At 45.9% G+C, this 15,634-nt stretch overlaps 1 long non-coding RNA gene across 4 annotated transcripts in view; it reads right to left on the minus strand.

Moving 5' to 3' along the window:
• LOC143764231 (uncharacterized) overlaps positions 1 to 15,634 on the minus strand; it is a 155,030-nt gene that overhangs the window by 129,651 nt on the left and 9,745 nt on the right. For 3 of the 4 annotated variants that reach the window (XR_013213120.1, XR_013213118.1, XR_013213121.1), the window contains exon 2: positions 592 to 656. This is a non-coding gene — a long non-coding RNA (uncharacterized LOC143764231). Of the gene's footprint in view, positions 1 to 591; positions 657 to 11,928; positions 11,969 to 15,634 lie in introns of all 4 variants that reach the window. The other variant, XR_013213119.1, reaches the window with a different exon arrangement.

Consider the following 15,634-nt stretch of genomic DNA (forward strand, 5'->3'; position numbering starts at 1 on the left):
AACTTCTGTTCTGACTAAATAAAGCCCCTTTGGAGCTGAGCCATAGATTGATCAAGGAGAGTTTACATCTGACTGTGTGTGTCATATGTTCATTTCTTTAGTGCGCACCTGATCAATGTCCATTAGGCCAGGAGTAGGCAACGAGTGAACATTTATTAATTGTTCAACCTAACATATACATGTAGTAATATGTGATGCATTGTTGTTCCATGGAGTGAGAACTTTCCAATTGTTTTCCACTGTGGATAAAGCTCTTACATGAAATATGGAAAGGGTTGTCCCAGGCAGTCAGCAGCAGGCAAACAGATGATGACTCATGATACAGTAATCACATTTCCTGATTACTTCTTGTTTGCATCTTGGTTACATTGTACTTGTATAATTCTAATCTGTAAATTACACTAGTACCTAAAGGCAGCCTCTCCCATTGACGTCTGCCGAACTAACATGGATTGTATATCAGCCACATATACAACGTCAGTCAAAAAACAGCATGTTGGTACCGTTATTCTGAGTCTTTGACCTCAATTTATCAGAGGATACAATCCTGATTCACAAAATTTTAAATGTATAGTTTATGGGATACTGTACCTGTATTTTACAGCTCATCTTCTGTTCTTCCATCCAGACTAAATGTTGTAGATCGTGGTGACAATCTGCATTAAAGGGAAAGTATGTCTATATTATACAGAGCAGGCATGCATCATTTATTTGTAAAGTCTTATAAACTGGTAGAACAAAAAGAAAAAAACATATAATACCAAATTAGAAAGTGACAAACTAGAGATAGAAAAGACCCAAAGAACTTTTATTGAGAATCATAAGCAAACATAATGTACACTAAAATTGACCATTTCATTGCCAATGTATCGTTAGATTTTAGAGCAGTATTAATGGGCGAGTTCAACACTTAACATTGCAGCCAAAATAATCCATGGAGAGGATTCAAACATTTTTGTCATGTACATCTGGTAAAAACCATGTATTTGTGTTCTCATTGGGGTACTTCTGAGTGATTTTTTTTGCTTCTGATATGAGGTTGGGGATTCTTCTGTCCCATGCTCTATGCCATCCTAGCAAGTGACGCCATCTGCGCAGCCACTGTTTACTGCAACTGTCTGCTAATCTGCACTGAGCACACAGCCATGGAAAAACATAGAACTGTCAAAAATATCTGCAGATCAGGACACCTTTATTAACACAACTAGGCTTGTAAATTCAATAAATTCATATTCCAAACATTTATTTTTCACATGGACAAGCCCTTTATCTTCTACATCTGATGATTTTTATTTTGTTAAATAGATTTGTAAGGTTCTGTTCACACTGGCCTCATGGCTTCCATCTCCGTGGGATTTATGACCGATCTGACTATGAAAATTATACATTCACACTGAAGGCATCAAAACTATGAATTAACACATGTGGAATTATATACTTAACAAAAAAGTGCGAAACAACAGAATTATGTCTTATATTCTAGGTTCTTCAAAGTAGCCACCTTTTGCTTTGATGACTGCTTTGCACACTCTTGGCATTCTCTTGATGAGTTTCTACAGGTAGTCACCTGGAATGGTTTTCACTTCACGTGTGCCCTGTCAGGTTTAATAAGTGGGATTTCGTGCCTTATAAATGGTGTTGGAACCATCAGTTGTGTTGTGCAGAAGTCTGGTGGATACACAGCTGATAGTCCTACTGAATAGACTGTTAGAATTTGTATTATGGCAAGAAAAAAGCAGCTAAGTAAAGAAAAACGAGTGGCCATAATTACTTTAAGAAATGAAGGTCAGTTAGTCCGAAAGATTGGGAACATTTTGAAAGTGTCCACAAGTGCAGTGGCAAAAACCATCAAGCGCTACAAAGAAACTGGCTCACATGAGGACCACCCCAGGAAAGGAAGACCAAGAGTCACCTCTGCTTCTGAGGATAAGTTTATCCGAGTCACAGCCTAAGAAATTGCAGGTTAACAGCAGCTCAGATTAGAGACCAGGTCAATGCCACACAGTTCTAGCAGCAGACACATCTCTACAACAACTGTTAAGAGGAGACTTTGTGCAGCAGGCCTTCATGGTAAAATAGCTGCTAGGAAACCACGGCTAAGGACAGGCAACAAGCAGAAGAGACTTGTTTGGGCTAAAGAACACAAGGAATGGACATTAGACCAGTGGAAATCTGTGCTTTGGTCTGATGAGTCCAAATTTGAGATCTTTGGTTCCAACCACCGTGTCTTTGTGCGATGCATAAAAGGTGAATGGATGGACTCTACATGCCTGGTACCCACCGTGAAGCATGGAGGAGGAGGTGTGATGGTGTGGGGGTGCTTTGCTGGTGACACTGTTGGGGATTTATTCAAAATTGAAGGCATACTGAACCAGCATGGCTACCATAGCATCTTGCAGCAGAATGCTATTCTATCCGGTTTGCGTTTAATGGACCATCATTTATTTTTCAACAGGACAATGACCCCAAACACACCTCCAGGCTGTGTCAGGGCTATTTGACCAAGAAGGAGAGTGATGTGGTGCTACGCCAGATGACGTGGCCTCCACAGTCACCAGACCTGAACCCAATCGAGATGGTTTGGAGCTGGACCGCAGAGTGAAGGCAAAAGGGCCAACAAGTGCTAAGCATCTCTGGGAACTCCTTCAAGATTGTTGGAAGACTATTCCCGGTGACTACCTCTTGAAGATCATCAAGAGAATGCAAAGAGTGTGAAAAGCAGTCATCAAAGCAAAAGGTGGCTGCTTTGAAGAACCTAGAATATAAGACATAATTTCAGTTGCTTCACACTTTTTTGTTATGTATATAATTCCACATGTGTTAATCCATAGTTTTGATGCCTTCAGTGTGAATGTACAATTTTCATAGTCATGGAAATACAGAAATTTTTTTAAATGAGGTGTTTCCAAACTTTTGGTCTGTACTGTAGGTATGTATGTATATATATATATGACCCCATTTTACGAACTACACCTCTCAATGAATTCATCTAAGAATATGACACCATGGTTGTGTCATAGAATTTTATACCAAATATACAGCCCCCCTGACGAAGGTTTGACCACCGAAACGCACGTTGGGGCGGAGGCACGTCCCCAGGAACTGCTGTCCTATTTGCGGTGGGTACCTCTCTGCGGTAATACAGGTCCTTCTCAAAAAATTAGCATATAGTGTTAAATTTCATTATTTACCATAATGTAATGATTACAATTAAACTTTCATATATTATAGATTCATTATCCACCAACTGAAATTTGTCAGGTCTTTTATTGTTTTAATACTGATGATTTTGGCATACAACTCGTGATAACCCAAAAAACCTGTCTCAATTAATTAGCATATTTCACCCGTCCAATCAAATAAAAGTGTTTTTTAATAACAAACAAAAAAACCATCAAATAATAATGTTCAGTTATGCACTCAATACTTGGTCGGGAATCCTTTGGCAGAAATGACTGCTTCAATGCGGCGTGGCATGGAGGCAATCAGCCTGTGACACTGCTGAGATGTTATGGAGGCCCAGGATGCTTCAATAGCGGCCTTAAGCTCATCCAGAGTGTTGGGTCTTGCGTCTCTCAACTTTCTCTTCACAATATCCCACAGATTCTCTATGGGGTTCAGGTCAGGAGAGTTGGCAGGCCAATTGAGCACAGTAATACCATGGTCAGTAAACCATTTACCAGTGGTTTTGGCACTGTGAGCAGGTGCCAGGTCGTGCTGGAAAATGAAATCTTCATCTCCATAAAGCATTTCAGCTGCATTGACCCTGCCCTTGATGAAACACAGTGGACCAACACCAGCAGCTGACATGGCACCCCACACCATCACTGACTGTGGGTACTTGACACTGGACTTCAGGCATTTTGGCATTTCCTTCTCCCCAGTCTTCCTCCAGACTCTGGCACCTTGATTTCCGAATGACATGCAAAATTTGCTTTCATCAGAAAAAAGTACTTGGGACCACTTAGCAACAGTCCAGTGCTGCTTCTCTGTAGCCCAGGTCAGGCGCTTCTGCCACTGTTTATGGTTCAAAAGTGGCTTTACCTGGGGAATGCGGCACCTGTAGCCCATTTCCTGCACACGCCTGTGCACGGTGGCTCTGGATGTTTCCACACCAGACTCAGTCCACTGCTTCCTCAGGTTCCCCAAGGTCTGGAATCGGTCCTTCTCCACAATCTTCCTCAGGGTCCGGTCACCTCTTCTCGTTGTACAACGTTTTCTGCCACATTTTTGCCTTCCAACAGACTTACCATTGAGGTGCCTTGATACAGCACTCTGGGAACAGCCTATTTGTTGAGAAATTTCTTTCTGGGTCTTACCCTCTTGCTTGAGGGTGTCAATGATGGCCTTCTTGACATCTGTCAGGTCGCTAGTCTTACCCATGATGGGGGTTTTGAGTAATGAACCAGGCAGGGAGTTTTTAAAAGCCTCAGGTATCTTTTGCATGTGTTTAGAGTTAATTAGTTGATTCAGAAGATTAGGGTAATAGGTCGTTTAGAGAACCTTTTCTTGATATGCTAATTTATTGAGACAGGTTTTTGGGGTTTTCAGGAGTTGTATGCCAAAATCATCAGTATTAAAACAATAAAAGACCTGACAAATTTCAGTTGGTGGATAATGAATCTATAATATATGAAAGTTTAATTGTAATCATTACATTATGGTTTATAATGAAATTTAACACTATATGCTAATTTTTTGAGAAGGACCTGTATACCTGTTGTTATTATAGTCCCAACTACGGATGTTGGAGACCGGTAGGCTTACACTCAATCATTAGTCTGACATAGTATTGTAATAGTTAATTAATATTTACATACTCTAAACTAATACTCATATTACTATGGTCTTGAGAGATAGCCTTTGTGGTTTCTTGATTTTCTATATTTACTGCTGACAGCGTGGTTTCCCACCCTTGATGGGTTAGTCCATACACACTCTTATTTTGGGTTTGTTTAGTTTTTAGATTTTTTCATATTTTGTTTATTTTTTCTGGATTTATCCGATATATACCTCTAGTATGTGATTAGGATATAAAATATATTCCTTAGGGACCGGTGTTCCTGTGCATGTGCCTCCTGCTTCTTATCACGGCGCCCTCCTTGTGCTGCCATTTGTATACCTCCCTCCTTACACTTTTTTACTGTTAGAAATAAAGTATTTATTTGATACAATTGTTTGACCATTTGTCATCTTTTGCTTGCGTTATGATCATGTATTTGATGATAGGTCAGTTAGGTCCTTTTTACTAGTGGTACAGATTTCTGATGTATTAAGTGTTACCATGGTAATTGGCTATATATGTTGTCAAATATACAGCAGGCGGCGACTGATGGGACTGTTACCCCAGCAGTAGCAGCTGATGGGGGTATTCATCAGCCGCCGCATGCACTATAAATAAATGAAAAAAAAAATGGCGTGGATTCCCCTGTATTTTCTATAACCAGCCAGGCAAAACTCACAGCTGATGGCTGCAAACCTCAGCTGTCAGCTTCAGCAAAGTTGGTTATCAACACCTTGACCTAGTGGGGATCTCACCACAGCTCAGCCCGGCTGGGAACGGAGCCTCAGTGACCGGAAGTAACCTCTGTGACATCACCACTGGTCACTGACCCAGCGCTCGCAGCAGCTCATGCACCAGTGGTTCTCAGCCTGGACGGTCGTATCTTGGCACCATCCAGGTTGAAAACTATTTTTCACCCAGATATGAATTATAGCGTAGGACAGAACAACCGATAGGTGAGGGAAATAGTTGGTTTTTATTTTTGTTTTATTACAAGAAAACGAGGGCATTGGTGGAATAGGCGTTAGGCGAGTATAACTCTGCTATTTTTAAATAAAAATGGAAAACTGTGTTTTGTTTTATTTCTAATCGAAAACTTTATTCTGGCTGTCTTTATTTACGATGTAACTATAGAATTAGTAATGGATAGGTGTCTTATAGACACTACTCCATTACTAAGCCGTGGGCTTGATGTCACCTGACAATACAAAGGTGACATCAACCCACACAAATATGAACCTCACTTGCCACCGCTACAGGGCAAGTGGGAAGAGCTGGGCAAAGCACCAGAATTGGCGCATCATATATGTGCCTTTTCTGGGCAGCTGCGGGCTGCTATTTTTAGGCTGGGGGCAATATCCATGGCCCCTTACCAGCCTGAGAATACCAGCCCCCAGCCGTCTGCTTTAGCAAGGCTGGTTGTCAAAATAGGGGGACCCCATGCCGTTTTTTAAATTATTCATAGAAGTAAAAAATACGTTGTTAGAAACCCTCCATTCTTGATAACCAAGCCTGCTGAAGTTGACAGCTGAGGGTTTATGCCTGGCTGGTTATAGAAAATACAGGGGAAACCACGCAGTTTTTTTATTTTATTCATAGCGCAGGAGGCGGCTGATGAATATCCCACCCCCCCACTTTCTGTCTCTTCTGTTACTTAAATATAACTCATCATTCTCCCCTGCTCACGCCGATCGCGGGCAGAGCAGGGGAGAGTGATGAGACCCGTGTTCAGCACCCGGCGCCGGAGACCAGCGCTTAGGCTACTTTCACACTTCCGTCTTATGGCATACGTCGCAATGCGTCGTTTTGGAGAAAAAACACATCCTGTAAAGTTGCCCGCAGGATGTGTTTCTTCTCCATAGACTTGCATTAGCGACGCATTGCGACATATGGCCACACGTCGCATCCGTCGTGCGACGGATGCGTCGTGTTTTGGCGGCCGCAACGCACAAAAAAAGTTCAATGTAACATTTTTTGTCCGTCGGTTCCGCTTTTTCCGACCGTGCATGCGTGGCCGGAACTCCGCCCCCTCCTCCCCGCTCATCACACTGGGCAGCGGATGCGTCGTAAGACTGCATCCGCTGCCCACGATGTGCTAAATTTAGCACAACGTCCGTCAGTACATCGGGCCGACGGTTTGCGGCGGCCCCGTACCGACGGAAGTGTGAAAGTACAGTAGCCTTATTGTGATGCTTCTTCCCTGGCGCCCATATGCCACACGTGTGCCACAAGAATTATACACACAGACACTGACCTCTCCGGTACCGGAAACATCAGGATGTATGAAAGAGGCCATATAGCGGGTTTTTATGTTTCGCTGCTGTCACACACTAAAAGGTGCTTTTTATTGCAAAAAATTGTTTATGTATCACATTTTGAGAGCTATAATTTTTCCATATTTTGGCCCACAGAGTCATCTGAGGTCTTGTTTTTTGCGGGGCGAGTTGACTTTTTTATTGGTACCGGTTTCGGTCATTTTTTTATCGCTTTCTATTCCGATTCACGCCGTGGGGTCTCCAATCCAAAGGCAGAGGGGGCTGTTAGTCCTCTGTCGGCTTCCGGAATGCTGTGATTGTGTTCGATAGCAATATTTTGTGGGTTAAAGTGACGGGAGCGGTCACAGACCACACCTGGCACCTAGTTTCGGGTGTCAGAATCAGCTGACACCCGGCAGCGACCGACCGCACACCCCCCCGTGTGCGATCGCGATGACGTAATATTTCATACATGGTCAAATAGGCCCAGGTCACATGGATGGAATATTACGTCTAATGTCAGAAATGGGTTAATATCAGATAGTAGGGGGCCCAACAAACTACAGTTGCTATTAGCTCCACCGGAGGACCGATGTAACCTAAGTGTATGCAAACGGATGAGTGAATGCAAACGGATACCAGACTGAAACCAAAATTTACATTTGTTAAATTAATCAGTTTAAAAATTGTTTCCATTTTGCATGGTTTTTGTTCAGTTTTCAATGTATCCTCTTTTACTAAAAGGTGTCTGTGACCAGTTAACAACAACCCCAAAACATCTGTTAAAACTAATGAAAGAATTGATGACCATGCGTCATATGTCTCCCAGAGATAGAGAATAATGTCTTCAAAGGGAAATTTGTAGTTAAAATTCTGCGCTGCCGCTTTTATCATGCTGTAGCAGCACATCTTCAGTGCTGGATCCAGCTCTCATGGGGTTAATCGACAACCCCATGAGAGGTGGATCCAGCACTGAAGATGTGCTGCTACAGCATGATAAAAGCGGCAGCGCAGAATTTTAACTACAAATTTTCCTTTGAAGACATTATTTTCTCTGGTCGCAGAATTTTAACTACAAATTTCCCTTTGAAGACATTATTTTCTCTGGTCGGTGAAGAACTGTGGATCTGCAGCAGCCGCTATCTACATGCTCTAATCTCATCCTAACCAGGTGAGCAAATTTGGTGTATATTCTCCTCTGTGTAACGTGGATAAGACCCTATTGCGCTCTTTGTCTCCCCATTGTTTTACAATAGAGATAGAGAATGGCAGATTAATTAGCAGGACTCTAGTCCATTGGCCAGTTCAGTGGTCTCAGGTCACAAACCTTTGTGAATAGCCGGGCTATAGTCCAACCCATCTAATCAAAAGCCAAGCAGGGAATCCCAGAAGGTTAAGGTACCGTCACACTCAGCGACGCTGCAGCGATATAGACAACGATCCGATCGCTGCAGCGTCGCTGTTTAGGTCGCTGTAGAGATGTCAAACACAGCAGCTCCGGAACGATGCAGGAGCGATCCTGTGATGTAGCGGTGACGTACTTATCGTTCTCACAGGTCGTTAGCTCCATGTTTAACATTGCTGACACCGTTGCTTTTGCTGTCAAACACGACGATACACACCGATCTGACGACCAAATAAAGTTCTGGACTTCTAGCTCCGACCAGCGATATCACAGCGGGATCCAGATCGCTGCTGCGTGTCAAACACAACGATATCGCTATCCAGGACGCTGCAACGTCACAGATCGTCGTCGTTCTCGCTGCAAAGTCGCTTAGTGTGAAGGTACCTTAAGAGATTGGTGAGACTCCTGTCAAGCGGCTATAACTACTGCACTGGCTGATGGACTAAACATGTCCACACAGCGAGTTATATTATTGGCCACAATCACTCTCAAGCGCTGTTGTCCAGCTACTTCAGATCAGTCAAACTGTGGTCACAAGATGGCGGATCGAGACCGAAGCGGAGCCAGGAAGAGCTGAAGATGGCAGCTGCTAATTATATTAATAGGGGAAATGACCTTACATTAGTTGCACAACTCCAGCACTGAAATAAAAAACAAACACTGGAGTGGTGCTTTAAAAGCCTATACATATATTACAGCTGATGAAAATTCCTGATGACAATTATGCAAATAAGATCAACTTCACCATTCTCCATTTTAATTAGACACATCTACTGTATAATTGTCTAAGGGTACTTCCGTCTGTCCTTCTATCTGTCTGTTGCGGTTATTCGTTCGCTGATTGGTCTCGCCAGCTGCCTGTTATGGCTGCCGCGACCAATCAGCGACGCACACAGTTCGGAAAAAAATGGCCGCTCCTTACTCCCCGCACTCACTGCCCGGCGCCCGCATACACCCCTCCGGTCACCGCTCACACAGGGTTAATGCCGGCGGTAACGGACCGCGTTATGCCGTGGGTAACGCACTCCGTTACCGCCGCTATTAACCCTGTGTGTCCCCCACTTTGTACTATTGACGCTACCTATGCGGCATCAATAGTACAAAATGTAATGTTAAAAATAATAAATTAAAAAAAAAACCTGCTATACTCACCTCTGTAGTCCGCTGAGCCGCTCGCGCAGCCCGCCATCTTCCGTTGCAGGTTGCGGTGGCAAAGATGGTATGGCAGAAGGACCTGCCATGACGTCACGGTCATGTGACCGCGACGTCATCAAAGGTCCTGCGCTCAGACCAACCCTGGGACCGGAAGCTGCCGTGGACTACAAGGGGCCCTCAGAAAGGTGAGTATGTTTATTTTTTAACCTGTGACAAACGTGGCTGGGCAATATACTACGTGGCTCTGTGCTGTATACTACTTCGCTGTGCAATATACTACGTGGCTCTGTGCTGTACACTACGTCGCTGGGCAATATACTACGTAACTGGGCAATATACTACGGTGCTAAGCAATATACTACGTGGCTGGGCAATATACTACGTGGCTGGGCAATATACTACGTGACTTGGCAATATACTACGTGCCTGGACAATATACTACGTGGCTGGGCAATATACTAAATACTACGTGGCTGGGCAATATACTACGTGGCTGGGCAATATACTAAATACTACGTGGCTGGGCAATATACTACGTGACTGGGCAATATACTACGTGGCTGGGCAATATACTACGTGGACATGCATATTCTAGAATACCCGATGCGTTAGAATCGGGCCACCATCTAGTTAGTTTATATATTTTTTCCCCTGGCTGCACATAGGAATTAATTAAATCTCAAAGCATATTAGATGACAATCAGGTACTCTAGCAGGACTAAAGGCCCCATCTCACATAGCGAGATCGCTAGCGAGATCGCTGCTGAGTCACAAGTTTTGAGACGCAACAGCGACCTCAGTAGCAATCTCGCTATGTGTGACACGTACCAGCGATCAGGCCCCTGCTGCGAGATCGCTGGTCGTGTCAGAATGGCCTGGACCTTTTTTTGGTCGTTGAGGTCCCGCTGACATCGCTGAATCGGTGTGTGTGACACCGATCCAGCGATGTCTTCACTGGTAACCAGGGTAAACATCGGGTTACTAAGCGCAGGGCCGCGCTTAGTAACCCGATGTTTACCGTGGTTACCAGCGTAAAAGTAAAAAAAAAACAAACAGTACATACTCACATTCCGGTGTCTGTCCTCCGGCGTCTCAGCTTCTCTGCACTGTGAGCGCCTGCCGGACGGAAAGCGAGCACAGCGGTGACGTCACCGCTGTGCTTTCCGGCCGCTGTGCTTACACAGTGCAGAGAAGCGGACGCCGGGGGACAGACACCGGAATGTGAGTATGTACTGTTTGTTTTTTTTTACTTTTACGCTGGTAACCACGGTAAACATCGGGTTACTAAGCGCGGCCCCGCGCTTAGTAACCCGATGTTTACCCTGGTTACCTGGGACCTCGGCATCGTTGGTCGCTGGAGAGCGGTCTGTGTGACAGCTCTCCAGCGATCACAAAGCGACAAAACAGCGACGCTGCAGCGATCAGCATCGTTGTCTGTATCGCTGCAGCGTCGCTGTGTGAGACGGGGCCTTTACATCTTCAGCACAAAGATAAAGGAGGACATGTGGCATGAATGGAGAGGGGGCAGGGAACTCTTAAGGTACCGTCACACTAGGCGATATCGCCAGCAATCCGTGACGTTGCAGCGACCTGGATGGCGATATCGCTGTATTTGACACGCAGCAGCGATCTGGATCCCGCTGTGAAATTGCTGGTCGCTGCTAGAAGGTCTGCACATTATTTGGTCGCTAGGTCGCCGTGTATCGCCGTGTTTGACAGCAAAAGCGACGATACCAGCGATATTTTACACTGGTAACCAGGGTAAACATCGGGTTACTAAGCGCAGGGCCGCGCTTAGTAACCCGATGTTTACCCTGGTTACCAGCGTAAAAGTTAAAAAAACAAACAGTACATACTCACCTGCGCGTCCCCCAGCCTCTGCTTCCTGACACTAAAGCGCCGGCCCTAAACTGAAAGTGAAAGCAACAGCGGTGACGTCACCGCTCTGCTGTTAGGGCCGGAGCTCAGTCAGCGTCAGGATGCAGAGGCTGGGGGACGCGCAGGTGAGCATGTAGTGTTTGTTTTTTTACTTTTACGCTGGTAACCAGGGTAAACATCGGGTTACTAAGCGCGGCCCTGCGCTTAGCAACCCGATGTTTACCCTGGTTACCCGGGGACCTCGGCATCGCTGGTCGCTGGAGAGCGGTCTGTGTGACAGCTCTCCAGCGACCACACAGCGACGCTGCAGCGATCGGCATTGCTGTCGCTATCGCTGCAGCGTCGCTTAATGTGACGGTACCCTTAAAGGAAACAGGATAGTAGTAGGAGGGGGAGGATATCCTCATCAGGAACATCACACATCTCTTTACTGTTTTGTGCAACCAACTTACCAGAAAAGCTTTTCATGGAGTTAATAGCCACTAGGAAATCCTTATATCAATCAGATATGGTGCAGACCCAAAAGAGAAATATAACATCTTTACTGAATGCACATTATACCATATTTCATTGTAACTGATTACATGAAAAAAAAAAATGCAGAAAATACAGAGATGTATGCCGGCAAACACGTTGTCTTGAAGGCAGTCTCCTTTTATAGTTATGTTTTTTTATATTCCAAATTACCTGATTTTCCAAGTTGTACCCACCCATAAATGTCCATTTATATAGGAAAACTACAGCCCATAATGTTTCGATAATCAATACTAAGAATTTCCTTACAATAGGAGCTGAGCCACGGTTCTTGGCAATAGTCACAACACACAACTATCACTTCTGGATGCCCCTGCAGTGGATCACAGCAGGAAACACCCCACCCCCTCCAACACGGAGGTATTGATTACTTATCCTAAGGATAGGTCATCAGTTTCATAAGCCTTGATAACCAATTTAAAGGTACCTTCACACTAAACGACTTTGCAACGATAACGATCCGTGACGTTGCAGCGTCCTGGATAGCAATATCGTTGTGTTTGACACGCAGCAGCGATCTGGATCCTGCTGTGATATCGCTGGTCGTTGCTGAAAGTCCAGAACTTTATTTGGTCGTCAGATCGGCGTGTATCGTCGTGTTTGACAGCAAAAGCAACGATGCCAGCAATGTTTTACAATGGTAACCAGGGTAAACATCGGGTTACTAAGCGCAGGGCCGCGCTTGGTAACCCGATATTTACCCTGGTTACCATTGTAAAAGTAAAAAAAAAAAACAGTACATACTCACCTTCTGATGTCCGTCAGGTCCCTGGCCGTCTGCTTCCCGCACTGACTGTGAGCGCCGGCCGGCCGTAAAGCACAGCACAGCGGTGACAGCACAGCGGTGACGTCACCGCTGTGCTCTGCTTTTACTTTACGGCCGGAGCTCACAGTCAGTGCGGGAAGCAGATGGCCAGGGACCTGACGGACATCAGAAGGTGAGTATGTAGTTTTTTTTTTACATTTACAATGGAAACCAGGGTAAACATCGGGTTACTAAGCGCAGGGCCGCGCTTAGTAACCCGATGTTTACCCTGGTTACCCGGGGACTTCGGCATCGTTGGTCGCTGGAGAGCTGTCTGTGTGACAGCTCTCCAGCGACCACACAGCGATGCTGCAGCGATCGGCATCGTTGTCGATATCGCTGCAGCGTCGCTTAATGTGACGGTACCTTAACACAATGGCTCTGACCCCAGAGAACATGTAGCTTGAAAGCAGAACACCTACGGTCTACACCAATACAACACCAATCCATAGGATAGATAGCAAATGTATCATTGCTGAGTGTCCAAGCTCTAGGACCCCCATTAATCAGTACAGGGGAGTCCAAAGGACCTCTGTGAATAGAGCGATAGCGAGCATGTGCAGCTTAAGGTACCTTCACACTAAACGATATCGCTAGCGATCCGTGACGTTGCAGCGTCCTGGCTAGCGATATCGTTGAGTTTGACAGGCCGCAGCGATCAGGATCCTGCTGTGATATTGCTGGTCGTTGGTTAAAGTTCAGAACTTTATTTGGTCGTCAGATCGCCGTGTATCGTTGTGTTTGACAGCAAAAGCAACGATACCAGCGATGTTTTAGTGGTAACCAGGGTAAATATCGGGTTACTAAGCGCAGGGCCGCGCTTAGTAACCCGATGTTTACCCTGGTTACCAGTGTAAAATGTAAAAAAAACAAACAGTACATACCTTCGCGTCCCCCGGCGTCCGCTTCCTGCACTGACTGAGCGCCGGCCGTAAAGTGAAAGCACAGCACAGCGGTGACGTCACCGCTCTGCTGTTAGGGCCGGCACTCACAGTCAGTGCAGGAAGCGGACGCCGGGGGACACGAAGGTGAGTATGTAGTGTTTGTTTTTTTTTACATTTTACACTGGTAACAAAGGGTAAACATCGGGTTACTAAGCGCGGCCCTGCGCTTAGTAACCCGATGTTTACCCTTGTTACCCGGGGACCTCGGCATCGTTGGTCGCTGGAGAGCTGTCTGTGTGACAGCTCTCCAGCGACCAAACAGCGATGCTGCAGCGATCGGCATCGTTGTCTGTATCGCTGCAGCGTCGCTTAGTGTGAAGGTACCTTTAGCTCGTGTGTTGTAAAGCAGGGCTGTGGAGTCGTGTGTCCATTTTGGTGGAGTTGGTATAAAATGGACTGAGTCCCGAAATATATAATAAATTGGGTTCAATGCAGAATGTGCTGGAAATGTTTTCATAATTTTCGAAAGTTCTAAAATGGGCAGCACGGTGGCTCAGTGGTCAGCAGTGTTCCTTTGTAGCGCTGGAGTCCTGCATTCAAATCCCACCAAGGAAAACTTCTGCAAGGAGTTTGTATGTTCTCCCCGTGTTTGCGTGGGTTTCCTCCCACACTCCAAAGACATACTGATAGAGAATTTAGATTTTGAGCCCCAATGGGGACAGCGATGATAATGTATGTAAAGGGCTTTGGAATTACCGTATTTTTCAGACTATAAGATGCACTTTTTCCCCCAAAAAAAGGGGGGAAAATGGGGGAGTGCGTCTTATATTTGGAATGCAGGCTTACCGGCAGAGGTGCGGGGATGATGAGACGCAGTGAGCGGTATGGCGTGAGCGGGTCCCTTCCACAGGTGAGGTGACGCAGCGGCCCGGTATTCAAGGTAAGCAGTAGAGCCGGGTGAATCATGGCTTTATCGGTGGCGGCGGCCATCTTCCTGAGGCCGCGCGTGCGCAGATGGAGTGCTCTGCTTCCCGGGGCTTCAGGAAAATGGCCGCGGGAGGCCGCGCAGGCGCAGATGGAGATCGCGGCGGCCATTTTCCTGAAGCCGAGATCTAAATCTGCGAACTCGGCTTCAGGAAAATGGCCGTCGCGAACTCCATCTGCGCACGTGCGGCCATTTTCCTGAAGCCCCGGGCAGCAGAGCACTTCATCTGCGCACGTGCGGCCGCAGGAAGATGGCCGCCGCCACCGATAAAGCCGTGATTCACCCGGCTCTGCTTCTTACCTTGGATACCGGGCCGCTGTGTCACCTCACCTTTGAAAGGGACCCTGCTCACGCCATACCGCTCACTGCGCCACATCATCCCTGCATCTCTGCCGCAGCAGGCCGTGGCGTCGCCCACCGAAACAGGAAGGGACCCTGCTCAGGTGCACGCCATATCGCCCACCACATCACCGCACCTCTGCTGACACCATGCCTCCTGTGACCCTGCTCTGCCACCGCCAGCCCTCAGGTAAGATACTGTAAATTCGGACAATAAGACAGACCCCCATCTTATAAAAAATCTTTTTTTTCTGAAATTTTTCACCCCATATTTGGGGTGCGTCTTATGGTCCGGTGCGTCTTATAGTCCGAAAAATACTGTAATAGCATTATATAAATGAGTAAAATAAATAAAGCATACATGGTACATCACGTAGGAGACTGTTATGATTTTCCCAATGGCAGGGAAATCAAAATAACAACGGACTAGCTCTCGGGTGATGGGAACTAAAGTGACCGTGACCTGAACCTGACACGACACTGGAAGTAGCCGGGGAGTGTTTCCTACGATGCCCTAGACACCACGCGCCAGCCGGAGATCTAACTACCCCTATCAGAGGAATATACAGGCCTGCCTTACCTCCAGAGATGAACCCCAAAAGGAGATAGCA

This window comes from Ranitomeya variabilis, chromosome 4, assembly GCF_051348905.1.
Source record: "Ranitomeya variabilis isolate aRanVar5 chromosome 4, aRanVar5.hap1, whole genome shotgun sequence".
Taxonomy (NCBI): Eukaryota; Metazoa; Chordata; class Amphibia; order Anura; family Dendrobatidae; genus Ranitomeya; species Ranitomeya variabilis.